Source organism: Triticum aestivum, chromosome 1A (genome assembly GCF_018294505.1).
Source record: "Triticum aestivum cultivar Chinese Spring chromosome 1A, IWGSC CS RefSeq v2.1, whole genome shotgun sequence".
In the NCBI taxonomy this organism is placed as follows: Eukaryota; Viridiplantae; Streptophyta; class Magnoliopsida; order Poales; family Poaceae; genus Triticum; species Triticum aestivum.
The window spans coordinates 540,813,319-540,837,880 of record NC_057794.1 but is presented as its reverse complement, the minus strand read 5'-3'; positions in this window follow the sequence as shown (position 1 = coordinate 540,837,880).

Sequence of the window (24,562 nt, the reverse complement as noted above, 5' to 3'; positions counted from 1 at the left end):
GAGGATGTTCCACCCCGACCCAAGCAAAAGCTTTCACGAGTTCGAGCAAGAATTGCTAAGGATCATCCCGTCGAGCAACTCTATAATGATATCCAAACCGGGAGAATCACTCGCTCTAAAACTCGTTTAGCTAACTTTTGTGAACATTACTCATTCATCTCTAGCATTGAACCTATGAAGGTTGAAGAAGCATTGGAGGATCCGGACTGGATAAACGATATGCATGAAGAGCTACACAACTTTGAGAGAAATCAAGTGTGGACATTGGTCGAGAAGCCCGACAACAACCACAACATCACTGGTACCAAATGGGTGTTTCGCAACAAGCAAGATGAAGATGGACAAGTGGTTCGCAACAAAGCACGTCTCGTCGCCCAAGGCTACACACAAGTTGAAGGTATGGACTATGGTGAGACATATGCTCCCGTTGCTAGACTTGAGTCCATTCGCATCTTACTTGCTTATGCTAATCACCATGATATCACCTTGTACCAAATGGACATTAAAAGTGCTTTTCTAAATGGCAAAATTGAGGAGGAAGTTTATGTTAAGCAACCTCCCGGCTTCGTCAACCCTAAGAAACCTCATGTTTACAAACTTCACAAAGCCCTTTATGGTCTTAAACAAGCTCCTAGAGCTTGGTATAAATGCTTGACCAAGTTCCTTATTGAAAAAGGCTTTGAAATTGGTAAAATTGATTCTACTCTTTTTACTAAATGGGTTAATGGAGAACTATTTGTGTGCCAAATTTATGTTGATGATATCATATTTGGTTCAACTAACCCTCATTTTAGTGAGAAGTTTGGAAAGCTAATGTCGGAGAAGTTTGAGATGTCTATGATGAGTGAACTCAAATTCTTTCTCGGTTTGCAAATCAAGCAAACTAAGGAAGATACCTTTGTCTCTCAAATGAAGTACACCAAGGACTTATTCAAGAAGTTCAATATGCAAGAATGCAAAGGTATGACTACACCCATGCCTACTAGTGGACATCTTGATTTGACCAAAGATGGTGAACCGGTTGATCAAAAGGTTTATCGCTCTATGATTGGTTCATTGTTATATCTATGTGCCTCTCGTCCCGATTTTATGCTAAGTGTGTGCATGTGTGCATGATATCAAGCTGCTCCTAAAGAGTGTCATCTTAAGGCTGTGAAAAGGATAGTGAGATACCTAATCCATACACCAAATTTTGGCATTTGGTATCCTAAGAGGTCCTCTTTTGATCTTGTTGCCTACTACGATTCGGACTATGTCGGAGACAAGGTTGATAGAAAATCCACTTCGGGTACTTGTCAATTCCTTGGTAGATCTCTTGTGTCTTGGTCTTCCAAGAAACAAAACTCGGTATCCTTATCCACCGCCGAAGCGGAATACATTGCCGTTGGTTCATGTTGTGCTCAATTACTTTGGATGACCCAAGCTCTTAAAGATTATGGGATATATGTGAAACATGTTCCATTGCTATGTGATAATGAAAGTGCTATTAAGATTGCTCACAATACCGTGCAACATTCTCAAACTAAGCATATTGAAGTTCGTCATCATTTCATTCGAGATCATGTTGCAAAAGGGTACATTAACCTTAAGCATGTTCGCACCGATAAGAAATTGGAGGATATATTCACTAAATCACTTGATGAGAAAGTGTTTTGCAGGTTGAGAGGTGAATTGAACATCATTGATGCTTCAAACTTGGAGTAGGAACTCCATTTGATACATGCGGGGCATGAGCCTATGACTAATCCTCAATATTTATCTTATAATGCTATTCATATGTCTTGGATATATTTGTACCTTGCATGTTATCTAACCCGTGTAGGTACTTGGTTGAATCTAAATCTATGAGATTGCAACGCACTCACATCTTGAGCAATCTCTACATCACCAAGTCTCTACACAATGGTGGTTGAAGACAAGGAAGCACGAAACCATTCAAACATATCCTTTGACAAATTCTATGTTGAGTCTCATGATTGTCATTTTGGATACACAAGTGCTCTTCCTTGCAAAGCTAACCCATGTAGGTAGATGAACTCAAACTCCAAGTGGTGCTCCCAACCCTTGATGAACTACATCAACCTTGAGCAACCCACACAAGTTCAACTACATGAGCAAGATCAACACCACCACCCAAGGTATGTTATTCCATCTTAGAGAAGCTTTACTCCAAGTCATGAGTCAAAGCAACTCGACAAGATGTGAATACATCAAAAGGCTTAAACGAAAAATGGTAACCCCATTTTGAGCTTAAACGATGAGTATGACCTATGATCAAGTGATCTCACTTGACTCCTAAGTCAATATACTCTAACATAGGTGACTTTGTCGCCGACCATCTCTAGATGAAGTTCTCGTGTGTCTCTCCGTGCTTTTGTCTCTTGCATATTTGTTTCCCCTTTCAAAAAAAAACTTCATCTAGAACTTTTAGTTTCTTTCCTTTCCTTTTTGTTCTGCATTTTCTGCATCCAATTCATTGCAAATCTTCCAGTAAATTCCTTGCAAATCCTTGTGAGATCTTACTTGTCTAGTGAGCTGAGGTGACAAGTGGTTTCACTCTAATGAACTCGGTCACACCGGTTTGTTCTCTTCGGCCCAACCGAAATCTTTCGGTGCAACCGAAGTACACAACTCGGAGTCACCGATTCCACCACGGGAAAACCAACTTGCCACTTATTCCTGATTTCTGTTTGCTCCAGCTCCACTCAATGATTCTTGTCCTCTACCAGCATCATATTAGACATGCTGCTTTGCTCTGTGACTCGAGGACCAACCCATTTGTATCACATGTCCAGAAGAGCCCTTCTTGGAAATTGATGTCAAAGGGGAAGAGAGAGATCACATCAAAGCTTAATCCTTCCTATAGGGGGAGAAAGATAGAATACTCAGGGGGAGAGAGTTTCTCAACTAGGAGAAAGTTATATCATCAAAGACCCCAGATGCTTGGTGTTCAAGAGGAGAGATGTCACATGTCTTTAAGAGGGTAAAGACATGTTTGGTTCCTTGCTTTAGCTCAAGCTCTGTTGTTTCCTTTTTTGTTGCTCTGATTTTCTGTTCCCTATCTTCTCCCAATATCCCATGCAGATTCAGGGGGAGCAAGACATCTAAGGGAAGGAAATCTCTGATTTTATTGCATATCTTTACCTTTGGGGACATGTCTATATCCAATGTGGTACTTAGTACTCACTCTACATGTCATCCCAGTCTTGGTTCTCTTGTGGTTTCTCTTGCTTGCTCTGGTGAGTAGGTGTATTTGTGTTATTTAACCTTGTTTGCGCAGGTTCATCCCATCCTAAGCCAACTCAAGACCACAAGGTAAGTATATGCATCACAGTCATGTGAATGAGAAGTTCTTGCTGATGTACACACTGTTTGCAAGAAGGACTCATGAGCATGAAGGTACATTTCTCACATTCACATCATTTGCTCTGATGCATATAGCCAAGATACATGTAACACATTGCTTACTCTGTCATGTTTACGCATTCACATGCTCCTATATTCAATATTCACATGATTGCATACATGTAGGGGGAGCCTATGCATGTTACTTTTCTTCCCAAAGCTTTACTTGCTATTCTCTATATCTTTATCTAAAGCTTTGATGTATGTTGTCATCAATTACCAAAAAGGGGGAGATTGAAAGCACAAGTGCTCCCTAGGTGGTTTTGGTAATTAATGTCAACATATCTCTTGTTGGACTAACACTTTTACCTAGTATGTTTCAGATAAGTTCAACAATGTAGTGGCAAGGACTAGAGGATGTGGAACCCCTTCAAGATGCTAAGGACAAAGGATTGGCTCAAGCTTCAAGATCAAGACTCTACATTTTCTATTTTAGTGATCCAAGATCACACTGAGTCTATAGGAAAAGCCAATACTATCAAGAGGGGATGAGGTGTTGCTTAATGGCTTGCTTGCTCAAAGTGCTTAGTGATATGCTCCAAAACCCTCAACTACCTTCCCACATCCACATATGACCTAAACCAAAAGTCAAACTCGGCCCCACCGATTCTATCTATCCGGCGCCACCGAGTTTCAGATGTCATAGCCACTGCCACAAACCCTAGCAAATCGGTTTCACCGATAGGGATCTCGGTCTCACCGAGTTTGAGCAATCGGTACTACCGAGATTACAATGCAAACCCTCTGGTTAGCTTATTACCAAAATCGGTCCCACCGAGTTTGTGTAATCGGTCTCACCGAGTTTACTTGACCAACTCTCTGGTTAGCTTATTACCAAAATCGGTCCCACCGAGTTTGTGTAATCGGTCTCACCGAGTTTACTTGACCAACTCTCTGGTTAGCTTATTACCAAAATCGGTCCCACCGAGTTTGTGTAATCGGTCTCACCGAGTTTGCCTGACCAACTCTCAGGCTGGCTTATTACCAAAATCGGTCCCACCGAGTTTGTGTAATCGGTCACACCAAGATTACGTTATGCCCTAACCCTAACCATATCGGTCCTACCGAGTTGCATCTCAGTCCCACCGAAAATCCTAACGGTCACTAGGTTTGCTGAATCGGTCCGACCGAGTTTAACCATTCGGTCCCACCGAGTTTGGCAAATTGTGTGTAACGGTTAGATTTTGTGTGGAGGCTATATATACCCCTCCACCCACTCTTCATTCGTGGAGAGAGCCATCAGAACATACCTACACTTCCAATACACATTTTCTGAGAGAGAACCACCTACACTTGTGTTGAGGTCAAGATATTCCATTCCAACCATATGAATCTTGATCTCTAGCCTTTCACAAGTTGCTTTCCACTCAAATCTTCTTTCCACCAATTCCAAATCCTGTGAGAGAGAGTTGAGTGTTGGGGAGACTATCATTTGAAGCACAAGAGCAAGGAGTTCATCATCAACACACCATTTGTTACTTCTTGGAGAGTGGTGTCTCCTAGATTGGCTAGGTGTCACTTGGGAGCCTCTGACAAGATTGTGGAGTTGAACCAAGGAGTTTGTAAGGGCAAGGAGATCGCCTACTTCGTGAAGATCTACCGCTAGTGAGGCAAGTCCTTCATGGGCGGCGGCCGTGATGGAATAGACAAGGTTGCTTCTTCGTGGACCCTTCGTGGGTGAAGCCCTCCGTGGACTCGCGCAACCGTTACCCTCCGTGGGTTGAAGTCTCCATCAACATGGATGTACGATAGCACCACCTATCAGAACCATGACAAAAACATCCGTGTCTCCAATTGCATTTGAATACTCCAAACCCTTCTCTTTATATTCTTGCAAGTTGCATGCTTTACTTTCCGCTGCTCATATACTCATTGCATGCTTGCTTGATATGTATTGTGTTTGTTAAACTTATGCTTAAACTCCACTTAAACTTAAGAATATTAAAAACTACAACTTTTGGCACTTAGTGTCTAATCACCCCCCCCCCCCTCTAGACACCTCTTCTCGATCCTTTCACCTTTTGTAGCAAAGGACAAGCCTGGACAAACTCTTATATAGAGAAAAGCGCTCCCAAGGACACATGGGAATATCGTCAAGCTAGTTTTCATCACGTTCATATGATTCGCGTTTGGTACTTTGATAATTTGGTATGTGGGTGGACCGGTGCTTGGATACTGTCCTTACTTGGATAGGCATCACACTTATGATTAACCCCTATTGCAAGCATCCGCAACTACAACAAAGGTGTTAAGGTAAACCTAACTGAGGTAGTCCTAGATTAGGGGGTGTTCGGATAGCCGAACTATACCTTTGAGCCGGACTCCTGGATTATGAAGATACAAGATTGAAGACTCCATATCGTGTCCGGAGGGGACTTTCCTTCGCGTGGAAGGCAAGCTTGGCGATACGGATGTTTAGATCTCCTACCGTTGTAACCGACTCTATGTAACCCTAACCCTATCCGGTGTCTATATAAACCAGAGGGTTTTAGTCCGTAGGACAACATATACATCAACAATCATACCATAGGCTAGCTTCTAGGGTTTAGCCTCTCTGATCTCGTGGTAGATCAACTCTTGTAATACCCATATCATCAATATTAATCAAGCAGGACGTAGGGTTTTACCTCCATCGAGAGGGCCCGAACCTGGGTAAAACTTCGTGTCCCCTGCCTCCTATTACCATCCGGCCTAGACGCACAATTCGGGACCCCCTACCCGAGATCCTCCGGTTTTGACACCGACATTGGTGCTTTCATTGAGAGTACCTTTGTGCCGTCGCCGTCAGGCCCGATGGCTCCTACGATCATCAATGGCGATGCAGTCCAGGGTGAGACCTTCCTCCCCGGACAGATCTTCGTCTTTGGCGGCTTTGCACTGCGGGCCGATTCGCTCGGCCATCTAGAGCAGATCGAAAGCTACGCCCCTGGCCGTCAGGTCAGATTCAGAAGTTTAAACTACACGGCCGACATCCGCGGGGACTTGATCTTCGACGGATTCGAACCACTGCCGAGCGCGCTGCACTGTCACGACGAGCATGATCTAGCTCTGCCGCCGAACAGAGCCCTAGAGGCCGCACCCGCATCGGCTCCGACCCCTAGTTTGGAGCCGGCTGCGTCAATCGAGGATGGGTGGTTGGACACCACCTCGGGGGTTGCGATCCCAATGGCGGTTGAGCCGAACACCAGCCCCGTACTCTGCAAGACTCATGACTCCATGGAGCCGGATTCTTCTCTGGACTCCGAACTCTCCGCGCCCCTGCCGAGCGAATCCGATAGGGCGCCGATCATGGAGTTCACGGCCGCGGACGTCTTTCAGCACTCGCCTTTCGGCGATATCTTGAAATCACTAAAGTCTCTCTCTTTGTCAGGAGAGCCCTGGACGGACTACGGTCAGCAAGGTTGGGGTATGGACGATGAAGAAATTCAAAACCCACCCACCACCCACTTTGTAGCCACTGTCGACAACTTAACCAACATGCTCGACTTCGACTCCGAAGACATCGACGGTATGGACACCGATGAAGGAGATGATGAAGAACCAGTGCCTACTAGGCCCTGGAAAGCCACCTCGTCATATGACGTATACATGGTGGACACCCCAAAAGAGGGAGAGGGCGATGGAACAGCGGAGGATGACCCCTTCAAGAAATAGCAAAAGCGCCGGCGTCAGCGGCGCCGCTCAAAATCCAGCAAACACAAAAACAGTGATTCCAGCACGGGAGATAATAATACCCCAGAAAGCACCGAAGAACATCCCCCGAGCAAGATTTAGCACAGGAAGATGGAGAAACCAGCCCTCATGAGAGAGCGGCCGACATAGAGGTCGAGGACGATAATTGTATGCCTCCCTCCGAAGACGAGGCAAGCCTCGACGACGACGAATTCACCGTGCCGGAGGATCCCGTCGAACAAGAGCGTTTTCAATGCAGGATTATGGCCACGGCAAGAAGCCTCAAGAAAAAACAGCAACAACTTAAAGGTGATCAAGATCGGCCGTCGATAGATGGACTGAAGTCCTTGCGGCCGAAGAGCATAAACCCGAACGCCCCTCCAAGTGCTACCCGAAGCACAGGTTGCTACTCCGATTAGAGGAGGAAGCACTCGACGCGGCTGACAGGCCACCTCGTGGCCGCGACAGAGAGGCCTCATGGCCCTCCACCCAAGCCGCACCCCGTACCAAGGCACGGGAATATGCGCCGGACTTACGAGACATGTTGAAGGACAAGGCAAGGCAAACAAGATCGATCTACGGATCGCGTAGGCGCCCCACGGTTCGAGACGATAACCGTCACGCCGGCCACAAATTCGGCAGGGCCGAACACAGTAGACAAAGCTCATTGGAGCTCCGTCGTGATATCGCCCAGTACAGAGGCGCCGCACACCCATTGTGCTTCATAGACGAAATAATGGATCATCAAATCCCCGAGGGTTTCAAACCTGTAAACATCGAATCATATGATGGCTCAACAGATCCTGCGGTATGGATCGAGGATTATCTCCTTCATATCCACATGGCCCGCGGCGATGATTTCCACGCCATCAAATACCTCCCACTCATGCTTAAAGGACCAGCCTGGCAGTGGCTTAACAGCCTGCCAACAGGCTCAATCAGCTGTTGGGAGGACCTGGAAGCCGCATTCCTCGACAATTTCCAGGGCACTTATGTGCGACCCCCAGACGCTGACGACCTAAGCCACGTAATTCAGCAGCCAGACGAATCGGCTAGGCAATTCTGGACACGGTTCCTAACAAAGAAAAATCAAATACTCGACTGTCCGGACGCAGAGGCCTTAGCAGCCTTGAAGCATAATATCCATGACGAGTGGCTTGCCCGGCACCTAGGACAGGAGAAGCCGAAATCTATGGCAGCACTAACGGCACTCATGACCCGCTTTTGCGCGGGAAAAGACAGCTGGCTTGCTTGCAGCAACAATATGACCAAGATCCCTGGTCGTTCGGACACCAGGGACATTAGTGGCAGGTCGCGTCGCAACCAGCAGAAGCGCCGCATCAACGGCGATAATGCTAAGGATACGGCAGTTAATGCCGGATTCAGAGGCTCTAAATCCGGTCAGCGGAAAAAGTCATTCAAAAGGAAGCCTAGGGGCCCATCCAGCTTGGACCGAATACTACCACTTGTGCCAAATACATGGCACCCCCGAAAAGCCGGCCAGTCACACCAACAGGGACTGTTGGGTGTTCAAGCAGGCAGACAGATTAAGCACCGACAATGAAGACAAGGGGCTACATAGCGATGACGACGAGGAGCCCCGGCCACCGAACAACAATGGACAGAAGGGTTTTCCCCCACAAGTGCGGACGGTGAACAAGATATACACCACCCACGTCCCCAAAAGGGAGCGGAAGCACGCGTTAAGGGACGTATACGCGGTAGAGCCAGTCGCCCCAAAGTTCAACCCATGGTCCTCCTGCCCGATCACCTTTGATCAATGAGACCATCCCACTAGCATCCGTCATGGCGGATTCGCCGCATTGGTTCTCGACCCAATCATTGACGGATTTCATCTCACTAGAGTCCTTATGGACGGCGGCAGTAGCCTGAACCTGCTTTACCAGGATACAGTGTGGAAAATGGGCATAGATCCCTCGAGGATTAAGCCCACCAAAACGACCTTTAAAGGCGTAATACCAGGTGTAGAGGCCAGCTGCACAGGCTCGGTCACACTTGAAGTGGTCTTCGGATCTCCGGATAATTTCCGAAGCGAGGAGTTAATCTTCGACATAGTCCCGTTCCGCAGTGGTTATCACGCACTGCTCGGGCGAACCGCATTCGCCAAGTTCAATGCGGTCCCGCACTATGCATACCTTAATCTCAAGATGCCAGGCCCTCGAGGAGTAATTACGGTCAATGGAAACACTGAACGCTCCCTCCGAACGGAGGAGCACATGGTAGCCCTTGTAGCGGAAGTACAAAGCACCCTCTCTAGGCAGTTCTCCAGTCCGGCTATTAAACGCCCGGACACAGTCAAGCGCGCCCGGAGTAACCTACAACAAGACCGCCTGGCATGTTCCGAGCATGTGTAGCAATGCGGCCCCAACCCAACCCCCGCAAAAAGGCAACGCCAGTACTTCGCGTCCATAACTACGCTCTGGAAATACCATGGGCATAGGGGGAGGGGCACCATCACAGCACGCCCAAAACACGGCTTAAACCGCACCAGGGGCTTAAACCATCACAGCACGCCCAAAACACGGCTTAAACCGCAGCTTGCCCCTGGAGCAGACATGTTAAATAGTCCAACTTTTCGTTTATCGCATTACTTGTATCGTGCTGCTTTGATCGCAGCTATTTTAATGAACAATGCATAGCTTTTGTCTATTTTTTGCATTACCTTTATATATATATATGTTCCTTAATGACATGTTGCACCCATACACTTTGGTACGGCCAAAATATGCCAGGGGCTTCAGTACCCCTCAACACGGTGTAAGAAGTCCGAACACTTTAACAAGTGCGGCACCCCGAACTTATAGCATTATATGCATCGGCTCTGAATCATGTCTTGGGTCAATAGTTGGGTTTGCCCGGCCCCTATGTTTTGGTGCCTTACGTTCCGCTATATCGGCTAAGGTAGCACTAGGAGAACCACTGCGATTGTGCCCCAGTTAAGCTGGGTCGAGCACCTCAGTGGAGAAAGCTAAAACTGACCGTCATGATGAGGCGAGAGCTGGTCGCTGTTCGAGAGGTCTTTTCGAGTCCTTAAAGACTTATGCCGCTTAGGGCAAGGAGTCGGCTTTGTCCGGCCAAGGCGTGGATAGCGCCCCGAACTCGGTCTTCCGAATACTAGGGGCTTCGCCGAAATTTAAAATTATAGAATTCTATGGCTAAGTGAGAGTGTTCACGCATTATAGTCTGACTGCCTCGTTCGTTGGGCTGAGCGCCTCCCTCGAAGGACCCAAATATGGGAAAAAGAGCGCCCAGGTTTATCCCCGAACACCCCAGCACTAGCGGCAAGGGGGCAGAAGCCGACGACTCGCCATCTCTCAGTATTGATAAACAACCGCACAGAAGGTAATATTTTAAATTCAAGCAGCATTGCTTAGCGCATATGAACAAGTTTTCAGCGCACAGGATAACACGAGCAGGTTTTACTCAAAAATACATCCTTGGTACATTCATCCGCAACAAGGCGGGCACCCTTCAGAACATCCTTATAATAATTCTCGGGCTTGCGATGCTCTTTCCCCGGTGGTGGCCCATCCTTCACAAGCTTCTCCGCATCCAGCTTGCCCCAGTGCACCTTAGCACGGGCAAGGGCCCTACGGGCACCTTCAATGCAGACGGAGCGCTTGATGTCTTCAAGCCTCGGACAGGCCTCCACCAGCCGCCGCACCAGCCCGAAATAGCTCCCAGGCAGAGCCTCCCCAGGCCACAGCCGAACTAGGAGGCCCTTCATGGCCTGTTTGGCCGCCTTGTGGAGCTCGACCAGTTGCTTCAGCTGGTCGCTCAGGGGCACGGGGTGTCCGGCCTCAGCGTACTGAGACCAGAACACCTTCTCCGTCGAGCTGCCCTCCTCGGCTCGATAGAATGCGGCGGCCTCGGATACACTCCGGGGAAGATCCGCGAACACTCCTGGAGAGCTCCGGATTCGGGTAAGTAACAGGTAACTCACATTTATGTGTTTGCTTTGCATAAAGAATGCCTTACCCGCCGCAATCTTCTTCGCCTCATCCAACTCCTGGAGGGTCTTCTGGGATTCGGCCTTGGCAGATTTGGCATTTTCAATAGCCACCGCAAGCTCGGACGCTTGCGTCTTCGAGTCACGCTCCAAACTCTCATGTTTTTCCATGAGAGCCTGAAGCTCTTGCCGCACCTTGCCAACCTCAGCCTCATACCTCTCCCGCTCGGTGCGCTCCGTGGCTGCACTCTTCTCGGCCTCGAGCAGCGATTGCTTAAGGGTCGCCACCTCAGACGTGGCCCCTACAATAGCCATGTCAATCCTGTCATTTTTTGCAATTGCACCCTTTTTATATACATATTCAAACAGGGTATTTCTTACCTTCCTTCTCCTCGAGCTGCTTCTTGGCACGCCCGAGCTCTTGCTCAGACTTCTCGAGGCTCTGCTTCAGCACGTCCACTTCCGCAGTCAGTGCGGCGGACGCTAGAAAATAAGCCTGCATACGCATATTGACTCCTTTTGTTAGACTCCTGCGAATTCTTTGATCTTCTATTCGGCTTTTCTTCTTGAACGCCCAACAGAGCATTAGGGGCTACTGTCTATGCGGTAACATTATTTGAACATTCTTTACTTACCTCAAAGCCTGTTAAAAGGCTTGTACAAGCTTCAGTCAGTCCGCTTTTGGCAGACTGAACCTTTTGGATCACCGCACTCAAAATAGTGCGGTGCCCCTCGTCGATGGAGGCACCTTGGAGCGCCTCCAACATATTGTCCGGCGCCTCCGGTTGGACGGAGGTCACCGGCACGGTAGGCTTGCTCCTCTCGGAAGGAGGTCGCCCGCCGGACTCTAGAACCCTTGAAGATTCCGGAGCTGTGTCCGGCCTCAAGCCGGACTTGGAGCCCTGGGGGGTTTCCTCCCCTTTACTCCTGGAGTCCGGGAGGTCGCCTTGCGGCGCCTCCAGGACCACCTCCTCCCTGCTTGGAACCTGTTGGGACAACACTTCGGTGTTGCCCGTAGGAAGGGGGGAGGAAGCCGTCGGAAGCGAGTTCACCTCCGACGAGTCCAGTGAGCCGCTCGACGACGCGTCGAGCCGGTCTTTGGGTGGGCTGCATAAACACATTCGACATAAGGGAAAGTTGTGCAATAAACAAATACTATGAGTCACTCCGGTATCCGGATACTTACACTTTCGCCAGGGGCTTGGCCCTGGGCTGCCACTCCTCTTCGTCGTTGTTGGCGTTGGTGGAGCAGTTCAGAGGAAGGGTTTTATCCTTCTTGGACCCTCCGGCCTCCTCAGAGAGGGCAGCCTTCCTTTTCTTCTCTCCTCCCGCTGGAGGGGGAGAGGTCTCTTCTTCTTCCTCCTCGTCTTCACGAGAGGAAGGCGCTTCGGGACCGTCAGATGACGAGTCCGACACCTCCTGGCGCCGGGCACTCTTTCGAGTCCCCGTGGCCCTTTTCGTGGCCTTCTTCTCCGGCACCACATAGGGCGCCGGAACCAGCAGCTTTGCCAAGCGAGCGTCTGCTGGGCCTTCGGGCAGAGGAGCCAGACAGTTGATCTGTCCGGACGTCGCCACCCAATCCTATCAAAGATAAGGGAACTCAGATCCCGCATAGAGTCAAACTATGAAAAACTGATACCCTGTAAAAGGACAAAAACGGCTTACCACATGAGCGTGATGCTGAGTACTGAATCCGCGATCCTCGGCAGCGGATGCGGGAGCCTCGGCACCCTTGAAAAGCATCCTCCAGGCATCTTCGTACGTCATGTCAAAAAGCCTGTTTAGAGTTTGATGTTGCGCCGGGTCGAACTCCCACAGGTTGAAGGCCCATCGTTGACACGGGAGGATCAGGCGGATGAGCATAACCTGGACTATGTTGACAAGCTTGAGCTTCTTGTCCACCAGGGTTTGGATGCATGTTTGGAGTCCGGTCAGCTCTCCTTTTTTACCCCACGACAGGCCGGTCTCCTTCCAGGAGGTGAGCCGCGTAGGGGGTCCGGACCGAAACTCGGGGGCTGCGACCCATTCGGGGTCGCACGGCTCGGTGATGTAGAACCACCCCGATTGCCACCCCTTCAGGGTCTCCACAAAGGAGCCCTCGAGCCACAGGACATTGGCCATCTTGCCAACCATGGCACCGCCGCACTCTGCCTGGCTGCCGTGCACCACCTTCGGCTTGACGTTGAAGGTCTTTAGCCATAAGCCGAAATGAGGGCGGATGCGGAGGAAAGCCTCGCACACGACGATAAACGCCGAGATGTTGAGGACGAAGTTCGGGGCTAGATCATGGAAATCCAGGCCATAGTAGAACATGAGCCCCCGAACAAATGGATGCAAAGGGAAGCCCAGTCCACGGAGGAAATGGGGGAGAAATACTACCCTCTCATGGGGCCTAGGAGTGGGGATGAGCTGCCCCTTCTCGGGGAGTCGGTGCGCGATGTCGCTGGCCAGGTATCCAGCCTTCCTCAGCTTCTTTATGTGTCCCTCCATGATGGAGGAGACCATCCACTTGCCTCCTGCTCCGGACATGACTGGAGAAGGTCGAGGTGGTAGTCCAGACTTGGGCGCTGGAGCTCGAGTGCGCAAGAATGGATGGGCGGAGGAGGAAGAAGGCGTGGGTGAAAAGGTGGATCCTTATCCCCTTATATGGGTGGATGCGGTTATGTGTCCCCACCAGCCTGGTAAAACTTGCTTATATCCAAGCGTCGTAATCAGAGGCGCGGTTGGGTTACCCACACCTGTATTGATGAGAATCCAAGAATAAAGGGACACGATCTCTGCTTTGACAAGACGTGCCAAGGAAACCGCCTCGCATAACGCGCTGAGGTGGGATAATGAAACGATTTGAATAAAGGCTTGGCCGTGGCGTGTCGCACCATGGAATACGTCAGCAGATTAGATTTGTGTTAATATTATTATTCTCTCTATGGCAATATGTGGAAACTTATTTTGCAGAGCCGGACACTATCTTTGTGTTCAAGATCTTCTATGAAGTATTTGGAGGAGGAACCCGCCTTGCAATGCCGAAGACAATTTGCGCGCCGGACACTCGTCGTCACTGAAGCCTGGTTCAGGGGCTACTGAGGGAGTCCTGGATTAGGGGGTGTTCGGATAGCCGAACTATACCTTCGAGCTAGACTCCTGGATTATGAATATACAAGATTGAAGACTCTGTCCCGTGTCCGGAGGGGACTTTCCTTGGCGTGGAAGGCAAGCTTGGCGATACGGATGTTCAGATCTCCTACCGTTGTAACCGATTCTATGTAACCCTAACCCTATCCGGTGTCTATATAAACCGGAGGGTTTTAGTCCGTAGGACAACATATACATCAACAATCATACCATAGGCTAGCTTCTAGGGTTTAGCCTCTCTGATCTCGTGGTAGATCAACTCTTGTAATACCCATATCATCAATATTAATCAAGCAGGACGTAGGGTTTTACCTCCGTCGAGAGGGCCCGAACCTGGGTAAAACTTCGTGTCCCCTGCCTCCTGTTACCATCTGGCCTAGACGCACAGTTCAGGACCCCCTACCCGAGATCCGCTGGTTTTGACACCGACACTAACCATAGCATGAAACATATGGATCCAAATCAGCCCCTTACGAAGCAACGCATAAACTAGGGTTTAAGCTTCTGTCACTCTAGCAACCCATCATCTACTTATTACTTCCAAATGCCTTCCTCTAGGCCCAAATAATGGTGAAGTGTCATGTAGTCAACGTTCACATAACACCACTAGAGGATAGACACCATACATCTCATCAAAATATCAAACGAATACCAAATTCACATGACTACTAATAGCAAGACTTCTCCCATGTCCTCAGGAAGAAAACTAACTACTCACAAAGTATAAACATGTTCATAATCAGAGGGGTATTAATATGCATATAGGATCTGAACATATGATCTTCCACCAATTAAACCAACTAGCATCAACTACAAGGAGTAATTAACACTACTAGCAACCTACTAGCACCAATCCCGGACTTGGAGACAAGAATTGGATACAAGAGATGAACTAGGGTTTTGAGATGAGCTGGTGCTGATGAAGATGTTGATGGAGATTGCCCTCTCCTGATGAGAGGAGCGTTGGTGATGACGATGGCGATGATTTCCTCCTCCCGGAGGGAAGTTTCCCCGGCAGAACAGCTCTGCTGGAGCCCTAGATTGATTCCGCCAAGGTTCCGCCTCGTGGCGGCGGAGTTTCGTCCGAGAAGATGGCTTCCTATTTTTTCCCATCGAAAGACTTCATATAGCAGAAGATGGCCACCGGAGGGCCACCAGTGGGCCCACGAGGTAGGGGGCGCGCCCAGGGGGTAGGGCGCGCCCCCCACCCTCGTGGGCAGGGTATGCCCCCTAGTGAATTTCTTCCGCTGAGTATTCTTTATATATTCTAAAAACATCTTCCGTGAAGTTTCAGGACTTTTGGAGCTGTGCAGAATAGGTCTCTAATATTTGCTCCTTTTCCAGCCCAGAATCCCAGCTGCCGGCATTCTCCCTCTTTATGTAAACCTTGTAAAATAAGAAATAATAGGCATAATTATTGTAACATAATGTGTAATAACAGCCCATAATGCAATAGATATCGATATAAAAACATGATGCAAAATGGACGTATCAACTCCCCCAAGCTTAGACCTCGCTTGTCCTCAAGCAAAAGCCGAAATCGAAAATATGTCCACATGTTTAGAGATAGAGGTGTCGATAACAATAAAATACGGACATGAGGGCATCATGATCATTCTTAGAACAACAACTTATATAATTTTTGTCATATAATCTCTTATGCTAGAGTAATAATTCAGTCACAATTTCAAGTATGAATCGTAAACTTCATTGAAAACTAACAAACTATAATCTCAGTCATTGGAGCAATTGCAATTTATCATAACATAGGAAAGAGTCAATGTATAAGAGCTTTTCAGCAAGTCCACATACTCAACTATCATATAATCTTTCACAATTGCTGACATTCACGCAATACTTATGGGTATGGAGTTTTAATCGGACACAGAGAAAGTAGGGGCTTATAGTTTTGCCTCCCAACGTTTTACCTCAGGGGTAATGTCAACAATAATAGTTCATAAAAACTCACATCCAATTAGCCATATATACCAGGATCTTTCCAACATACTGTGCTTGTGAAAGGATAAAATGTAAAAAGGATGGGTGAAGATCACCATGACTCTTATATAAGGTAGGAGATAAAAGTAAAAGATAGGCCCTTCGCAGAGGGAAGCAGAGGTTGTCATGCGCTTTTATAGTTGGATGCACAAAATCTTAATGCTAAAGAACGTCACTTTATATTGCCACTTGTGATATGGACCTTTATTATGCAATCTGTCGCTTTTATTTCTTCCATATCACACGATCGTATAAAGCTTATTTTCTCCCACACTAATAAGTCATACATATTTAGAGAGCAATTTTATTGCTTGCACCGATGATAACTTACTTGGAGGATCTTACTCAATCCATAGGTAGGTATGGTGGACTCTTATGGCAAAACTAGTTTAAGGGTATTTGGAAGCACAAGTAGTATTCTACCTGGTGCAATAAATTTGGCTAGCATGAGGGGGAAAGGCAAGCTCAACATGTTGGAGGATCCAAGACAATATAATTTATCTCGGATGTAAGAAAACATAACCCATTACGTTGTCTTCCTTGTCCAACGTCAACTCTTTAGCATGTCATATATTAATGAGTGCTCACAATCATAAAAGATGTCCAAGATAGTATATTTATATGTGAAGACCTATCTTTCTTTATTACTTCCTATTAATTGCAACGATGACCAAAACTATGTTTGTCAACCTTCAACAACTTTTATTCACCATACTTTTTCTATGTGAGCTCATTACTCTCCATAAGATTCACATGATCTCTTTGTTTCTTTTTATTCTTCCTATTTTCTTTTATTCACTTAGGATCATGGCAAAATAATCAACAAGCCCTTGACTCAACACTAATCTTTATTATATATAGCTCACGGACTCGATTACATAGAAGGATCATAAAGCAAAACTCATAACTAGATCATACTAAAAGCTTTTATTCTACTAGATCAAGATATTATCAAAAGGATCGAACTAAGAAAAACGGTAAAGATAGAAGTGATGGTGATACGATACCGGGACACTCCCCCAAGCTTGGCAGTTGCCAAGGGGAGTGCCCATACCCAATGCTCAATTCTTCTTTGTTGGTGAAGAAGGTAATGGTTTTGTTGATGGCATAGGCTTCTTCCTTAATTTGCGTTTGAGGACAAAGTTTTGGTCCCTTAGGTCATCGATCTTCTGCTCCAAGCTCAGTATCTTTTTGCATAGTTCCTTCTTGTTTTCCTGTAAGAGGCGAAAAGGGACAAACTCGATCTTAGGTTTCTTTACGCTATCCGGGAGGCTTGACTTTTTGAACTCCACATGCATGTCTCCAGGTTGAGGTAGTGGGACTTCATCTTCATCTGAGCTCGTCTTCTCCTTTCCCTTGGGTTCATAGTCCTCTTCTTATTCCGTAGTCCAACCACAATGCTCCACATCCCCATAGGCCTTAGGATCTGCAAGGTAATCGACCACGTAGCTTTCTCCTTCCGAATCCTGGGACGACATGTTGCTCTATCTGCAGTAGGACAGCTTGAAACAAAGACAAGAGATATTTGCGTGCTACGGTGGTCAAAACCCCCGGGAGATTATATAATGAATTTTTACTGACCAAAATATGTGTCGTGTACGAAGACGGAGTCCGGAGAGCACACGAGGTGCCCACGAGGTAGGGGGCGCGCCCAGGGGGGTAGGGCGCGTCCTCCACCCTCGTGGAGCCCTCGTTTCCTTCCCGAACTGCTTCTTATTTTTCTTTTTTTCTAAATATTCCAAAACTGAGAAATATTGCCTTAAAAACTATTTTGGAGTCGGTTTACTTACCGCACCACATACCTATTCCTTTTCGGAGTCTAAATCGTTTCGGAAAGTGTCCCTTATGTATTCCTCCGGGGTTACGGTTTCAATAATATTGGTTTCAACATTTATGGGATTACCTGAGATATAATGTTTGATTCTTTGACCGTTCATCACCTTCCAATTTGTGCCTTCAAAGTTGTTGATTTTTATGGCACCGGAACGATAGACCTCCTTGATAAGGTAAGGACCTTCCCATTTAGAGAGAAGTTTTCCTGCAAAAAATCTTAAACGAGAGTTGTTTAGCAATACATAATCACCAACATTAAACTCACGCTTTTGTATCCTTTTATCATGCCATCTTTTAACTTTTTCTTTAAACAACTTGGCATTTTCATAGGCTTGGGTTCTCCATTCATCGAGTGAGCTAATATCAAATAACCTCTTCTCACCGGCAAGTTTAAAATCATAATTGAGTTCTTTAATAGCCCAATAAGCCTTGTGTTCTAGTTCGAGAGGTAAGTGACATGCTTTTTCATAAACCATTTTATACGGAGATATACCCATAGGATTTTTATATGCAGTTCTATAGGCCCATAATGCATCATCAAGTTTCTTGGACCAATTCTTTCTAGATCTATTAATAGTCTTTTGCAAAATTAATTTGTGTTCTCTATTACTCAATTCTACTTGAGCACTAGACTGAGGGTGATAAGGGGATGCAATTCTATGATTAACATCATATTTAGCAAGCATTTTACGGAAAGCACCATGAATAAAATGTGATCCACCATCAGACATTAAATATCTTGGGACTCCAAATCTTGGAAAAATAACTTCTTTAAGCATTTTAATAGAAGTGTTATGATCAGCACTACTAGTTGGATTAGCTTCTACCCACTTAGTAACGTAATCAACAGCAACTAGAATATGTGTATAACCATTAGAGGAAGGAAAGGGTCCCATATAGTCAAAGCCCCAAACATCAAATGGTTCAATAACGAGTGAATAGTTCATGGGCGTTTCTTGACGTCTACTAATATTACCAATTCTTCGACATTCATCACAAGATAAGACAAACTTGCGGGCGTCCTTGAAGAGAGTAGGCCAATAAAAACCAGATTACAATACCTTATGTGCAGTCCTATCTCCAGCATGGTGTCCTCCATAAGCTTCGGAGTGACACTTGCATAGGATCTATTCCTGTTCATGCTCAGGTACACAACGTCTAATAATACCATCTACTCTTTCTTTATAAAGATGTGGGTCATCCCAAAAGTAATGCCTCAAATCATAGAAGAACTTTTTCTTTTGATGGTATGTGAAACTAGGTGGTATAAACTTAGCAACAATGTAATTAGCATAATCAGCATACCATGGAGCAGCATGAGAAGCATTTATAACATTTAATTGCTCATCAGGAAAGCTATAATCAATAGGTGTGGGTCATCAAGCACATTTTCTAACCTAAACAAGTTGTCTGCAACGAGGTTCTCAGCTCCCTTTCTATCAACAATATGCAAGTCAAATTCTTGTAGCAAGAGAACCCATCTAATAAGTCTAGGTTTAGCATCTTTCTTTTCAATAAGATATTTAATAGCAGCATGATCAGTGTGAATAGTTAATTTAGAATCAACAATATAAGGTCTGAACTTATCACAAGCAAATACAACTGCTAAGAATTCCTTTTCAGTGGTAGCATAATTTATTTGAGCATTGTCTAGAGTTTTACTAGCATATTGAATACATTTAGTTTCTTATCCACTCTTTGCCCTAGAACAACACCTACAGCATAATCACTAGCATCACATATAATTTCAAAGGGTAAATTCCAATCAGGTGGCTAAACAATACGTGCAGAGATCAATGCTTTCTTAAGTATTTCAAATGCTTCTACACAATCATCATCAAAGACAAATGGTATATCTTTTTGTAATAAATTAGTTAGAGGCTAAGAAATTTTTGAGAAGTCCTTAATGAACCTCCTATAAAAACCGGCGTGACCAAGCAAACTTCTTATACCTTTGATGTCCTTGGGACATGGCATCTTTTCAATAGCATCAACCTTGGCTTTATCAACTTCAATACCTCTTTCATAAACTTTATGCCCCAAGACAATACCTTCATTAACCATAAAGTGGCACTTTTCCCAATTCAAGACAAGATTAGTTTCTTCACATCTCTACAAAACTCGATCAAGGTTGCTTAAGCAATCATCAAAAGAAGATCCATAGACGGAGAAATCGTCCATGAAAACCTCACAAATATTTTCACAAAAGTCAGAGAATATAGCCATCATGCATCTTTGAAAGGTAGCAAGTGCATTACATAAACCAAAAGGCATACGTCTATAAGAAAAAGTACCAAAAGGGCAAGTAAAAGTAGTCTTTGATTGATCCTTAGCTGACACAGGTATTTGAGAGAAACCAGAATAACCATCTAGAAAGCAAAAATGTGTATGTTTAGATAATCTTTCTAGCATTTGATCGATAAATGGTAAGGGGTAATGATCCTTTTTATTGGCCTTATTTAATTTGCGGAAATCAATTACCATCCTATAACCTGTAATAATTCTTTGAGGAATCAATTCATTTTTATCATTAGGAACAACAGTAATACCTCCCTTCTTAGGGACACAATGGACAGGACTTACCCACTGACTATCAGCAACAGGATAGATTATACCTGCCTCAAGGAGCTTTAGTATCTCCTTTCTTACCACTTCTTTCATTTTAGGGTTCAGCCGTCGTTGATGATCACAAACTGGTTTAGCATCTTCTTCCAAATTAATTTTATTTTGACATAGAGTGGGACTAATGCCCTTAAGATCATCAAGAGTATACCCAATAGCAGCACTGTGCTTCTTCAGAGTTTTCAATAATCTCTCTTCCTCATGCTCTGAAAGGTTAGCACTAATAATAATAGGATATATCTTTTTCTCATCAAGATAAGCATATTTAAGAGTATCAGGTAACGGTTTAAGCTCAAACACGGGATCACCCTTGGGTGGAGGAGGATCCCCTAGAATTTCAATAGGCAAATTGTGTTTCAGAATAGGTTCCTGTTTAAGGAATACTTCATCTATTTCCCTTCTTTCATTAATAAACATATCATTTTCATGGTCTAGCAAATATTGTTCTAAAGGATCACTAGGAGGTACGGCAATAGAAGCAAGGCCAATAATTTCATCCTTACTAGGTGATTCTTCTTCACGGTGTTGTCTACTAAATTTAGAGAAATTAAATTCATGAGTCATATCATCTAAACCGATAGTGACCACATCCCTTTTGCAATCTATGGTAGCATTAACAGTATTTAAGAAGGGTCTACCAAATATAATGGGACAAAAGCTATCTTGTGGGGAACCAAGAACAAGAAAATCAAGAGGATATTTAGTTTTCCCACACAAGACTTCAACATCTCTAACAATTCCCATTGGTGAAATAGTATCCCTATTGGCAAGTTTAATTGTGACATCAATATCTTCTAACTCAATAGGTGCAATATCATGCATAATTTCTCTATATAGGCTAATAGGTATTGCACTAGCACTGGCACCCATATCACATAAGGCATGATAACAATGATCTCCTATTTTAACAGAAATAACAGGCATGCCTACCATAGGTCTAGGTTTATCTTTAGCACAAGGTTTAGCAATTCTAGCAGTTTCATCACAGAAATAAATAATATGCCCATCAATATTATCAAACAAGAGATCTTTAACAACAACAATATTAGGTTCAACTTTAACTTGCTCGGGAGGTGTATAAGTTTTAATATTGCTTTTACGAACTATAGTTGAAGTTTTAGCATGATCCTTTATCCTAACAGGAAAAGGTGGTTTCTCAACATAAGAAGTAGGAACAATGGGATCATTATAAGTGACAATCTTTTCTTCAACTTTAATAGGTGTAGCTACTTTTACTTCTATGGGAGGATGATATTTAAACCACTTCTCCTTGGGGAGATCAACATAAGTAGCAAAAGATTCACAGAAAGAAGCTACTATCTCAGAGTCAAGTCCATATTTAGTGCTAAATTTATGGAAAACATCGGTATCCATAAAAGATTTAACACAATCAAACCTAGGTGTCATACCTGACTCCTTAACTTTTTCGAGGTCCCAATCTTCAAAGTTGCATTTAATTCTTTCCAATAAATCCCATTTGAATTCAATAGTCTTCATCATAAAAGAGCCAGCACAAGAAGTATCAAGCATGGTGCGATTGTTATCAGAAAGTCGAGCATAAAATTTTTGAATAATCATTTCTCTTGAGAGCTCATGATTGGGGCATGAATATAACATTGATTTAAGCCTCCCCCAAGCTTGAGCGATGCTTTCTCCTTCATGAGGCCAAAAATTATATATATATATATATATATATATATATATATATATATATATATATATAATTGCGATCATGATGAACAAGATGCATAGGATAAAACTTCTGATGAAATTCCAATTTCACTCGTTTGTAATTCCAAGACCCCATATCATCACATAGCCTATACCGTGTTGATGCATCTCCCTTCAAAGATAAAGGGAAGACCTTCTTCTTAACAACATCTCCGGGTACACCTGCAAGCTTAAATAATCCACATACTTCATCCACATATATCAGATGCTCATCAGGATGTTTTGTTCCATCTCCTAAAAAAGGATTAGCTAGCAGATTTTCTATCATACCCGAAGGAATTTCAAAGCATACATTTTCATTTTCATTTTCATTTTTAGTAGGTTGAGTAGGTTTAGGAGCAAATCTTTGCTCTACTAGTCGGGGTGAAGATACCCCAAACAAGCCCCTCAGAGGATTACTTTCCATAGTAACAAGTGATAGTAAATTTCAGCACACTATATAAATTTTTCCTTACCAAATTCCACCTACCAGAGGCGCTTCACTCCCCGGCAACGGCGCCGGAAAAGAGTCTTGATGACCCACAAGTATAGGGGATCTATCATAGTCCTTTCGATAAGTAAGAGTGTCGAACCCAATGAGGAGCAGAAGGAAATGTTAAGCGGTTTCCAGCAAGGTATTCTGTGCCAGTACTGAAATAAGTGGTAGCAGATAGTTTTGTGATAGGACATTTTGTAATGAGCAACAAGTAAAAAAACTAAATAAAGTGCAGCAAGGTGGCCCAATCCTTCTTGTAGCAAAGGACAAGCCTGGACAAACTCTTATATAGGGAAAAGCGCTCCCAAGGACACATGGGAATATCGTCAAGCTAGTTTTCATCACGTTCATATGATTCGCGTTCGGTACTTTGATAATTTGGTATGTGGGTGGATGATACGTCTCCGTCGTATCTACTTTTCCAAACACTTTTGCCCTTGTTCTGGACTCTAACTTGTATGATTTGAATGGAACTAACCCGGACTGACGCTGTTTTCAGCAAAATTGCCATGGTGTTGTTTTATGTGCAGAAAACAAATATTCTCGGAATGACCTGAAACTCCACGGAACATCTTAGAAAAAATAATAAAAAATCCTCGCTTAAGATGAAGACCAGGGGGCCCACACCCTTCTCATGAGGGTGGGGGCGTGCCCCCCTAGGGCGCGCCCCCTACCTCGTGGGCCCCCTGGATGCCCTCCGACGCCAACTCCAACTCTATATATTTGCTTTCGGAGAGAAAAAAATCAGAGAGAAGAAATCATCGCGTTTTACGATACAGAGCCTCCGCCAAGCCCTAAAACCTCTCGGGAGGGCTGATCTGGAGTCGGTTCGGGGCTCCGGAGAGGGGGATTCGTCGCCGTCGTCATCATCAACCATCCTCCACCACCAATTTCATGATGCTCACCGCCGTGCGTGAGTAATTCCATCGTAGGCTTGCCGGACGGTGATGGGTTGGATGAGATTTATCATGTAATCGAGTTAGTTTTGTTAGGGTTTGATCCCTAGTATCCACTATGTTCTGAGATTGATGTTGCTATGACTTTGCTATGCTTAATGCTTGTCACTAGGGCCCGAGTGCCATGATTTCAGATCTGAACCTATTATGTTTTCATGAATATATGTGAGTTCTTGATCCTATCTTGCAAGTCTATAGTCACCTACTATGTGTTATGATTCGGCAACCCTGAAGTGACAATAATCGGGACCACTCCCGGTGATGACCATAGTTTGAGAAGTTCATGTATTCACTATGTGCTAATGCTTTGTTCCGGTTCTCTATTAAAAGGAGGCCTTAATATCCCTTAGTTTCCAATAGGACCCTGCTGCCACGGGAGGGTAGGACAAAAGATGTCATGCAAGTTCTTTTCCATAAGCACGTATGACTATATACGGAATACATGCCTACATTACATTGATGAATTGGAGCTAGTTCTGTGTCACCCTATGTTATGACTGTTACATGATGAACCGCATCCGGCATAATTATCCATCACTGATCTGGTGCCTACAAGTTTTCCATATACAGGTTTACGCTTATTTACTTTCCCGCTGCTACTGTTACAATCACTACAAAATACCAAAAACATTACTATTGTTGTCTTTACTTTTGTTGCCACTGCCATCACTATCATATTACTTTGCTACTAAACACTTTTTTGCAGATACTAAGTTTCCAGGTGTGGTTGAATTGACAACTCAGCTGCTAATACTTGAGAATATTCTT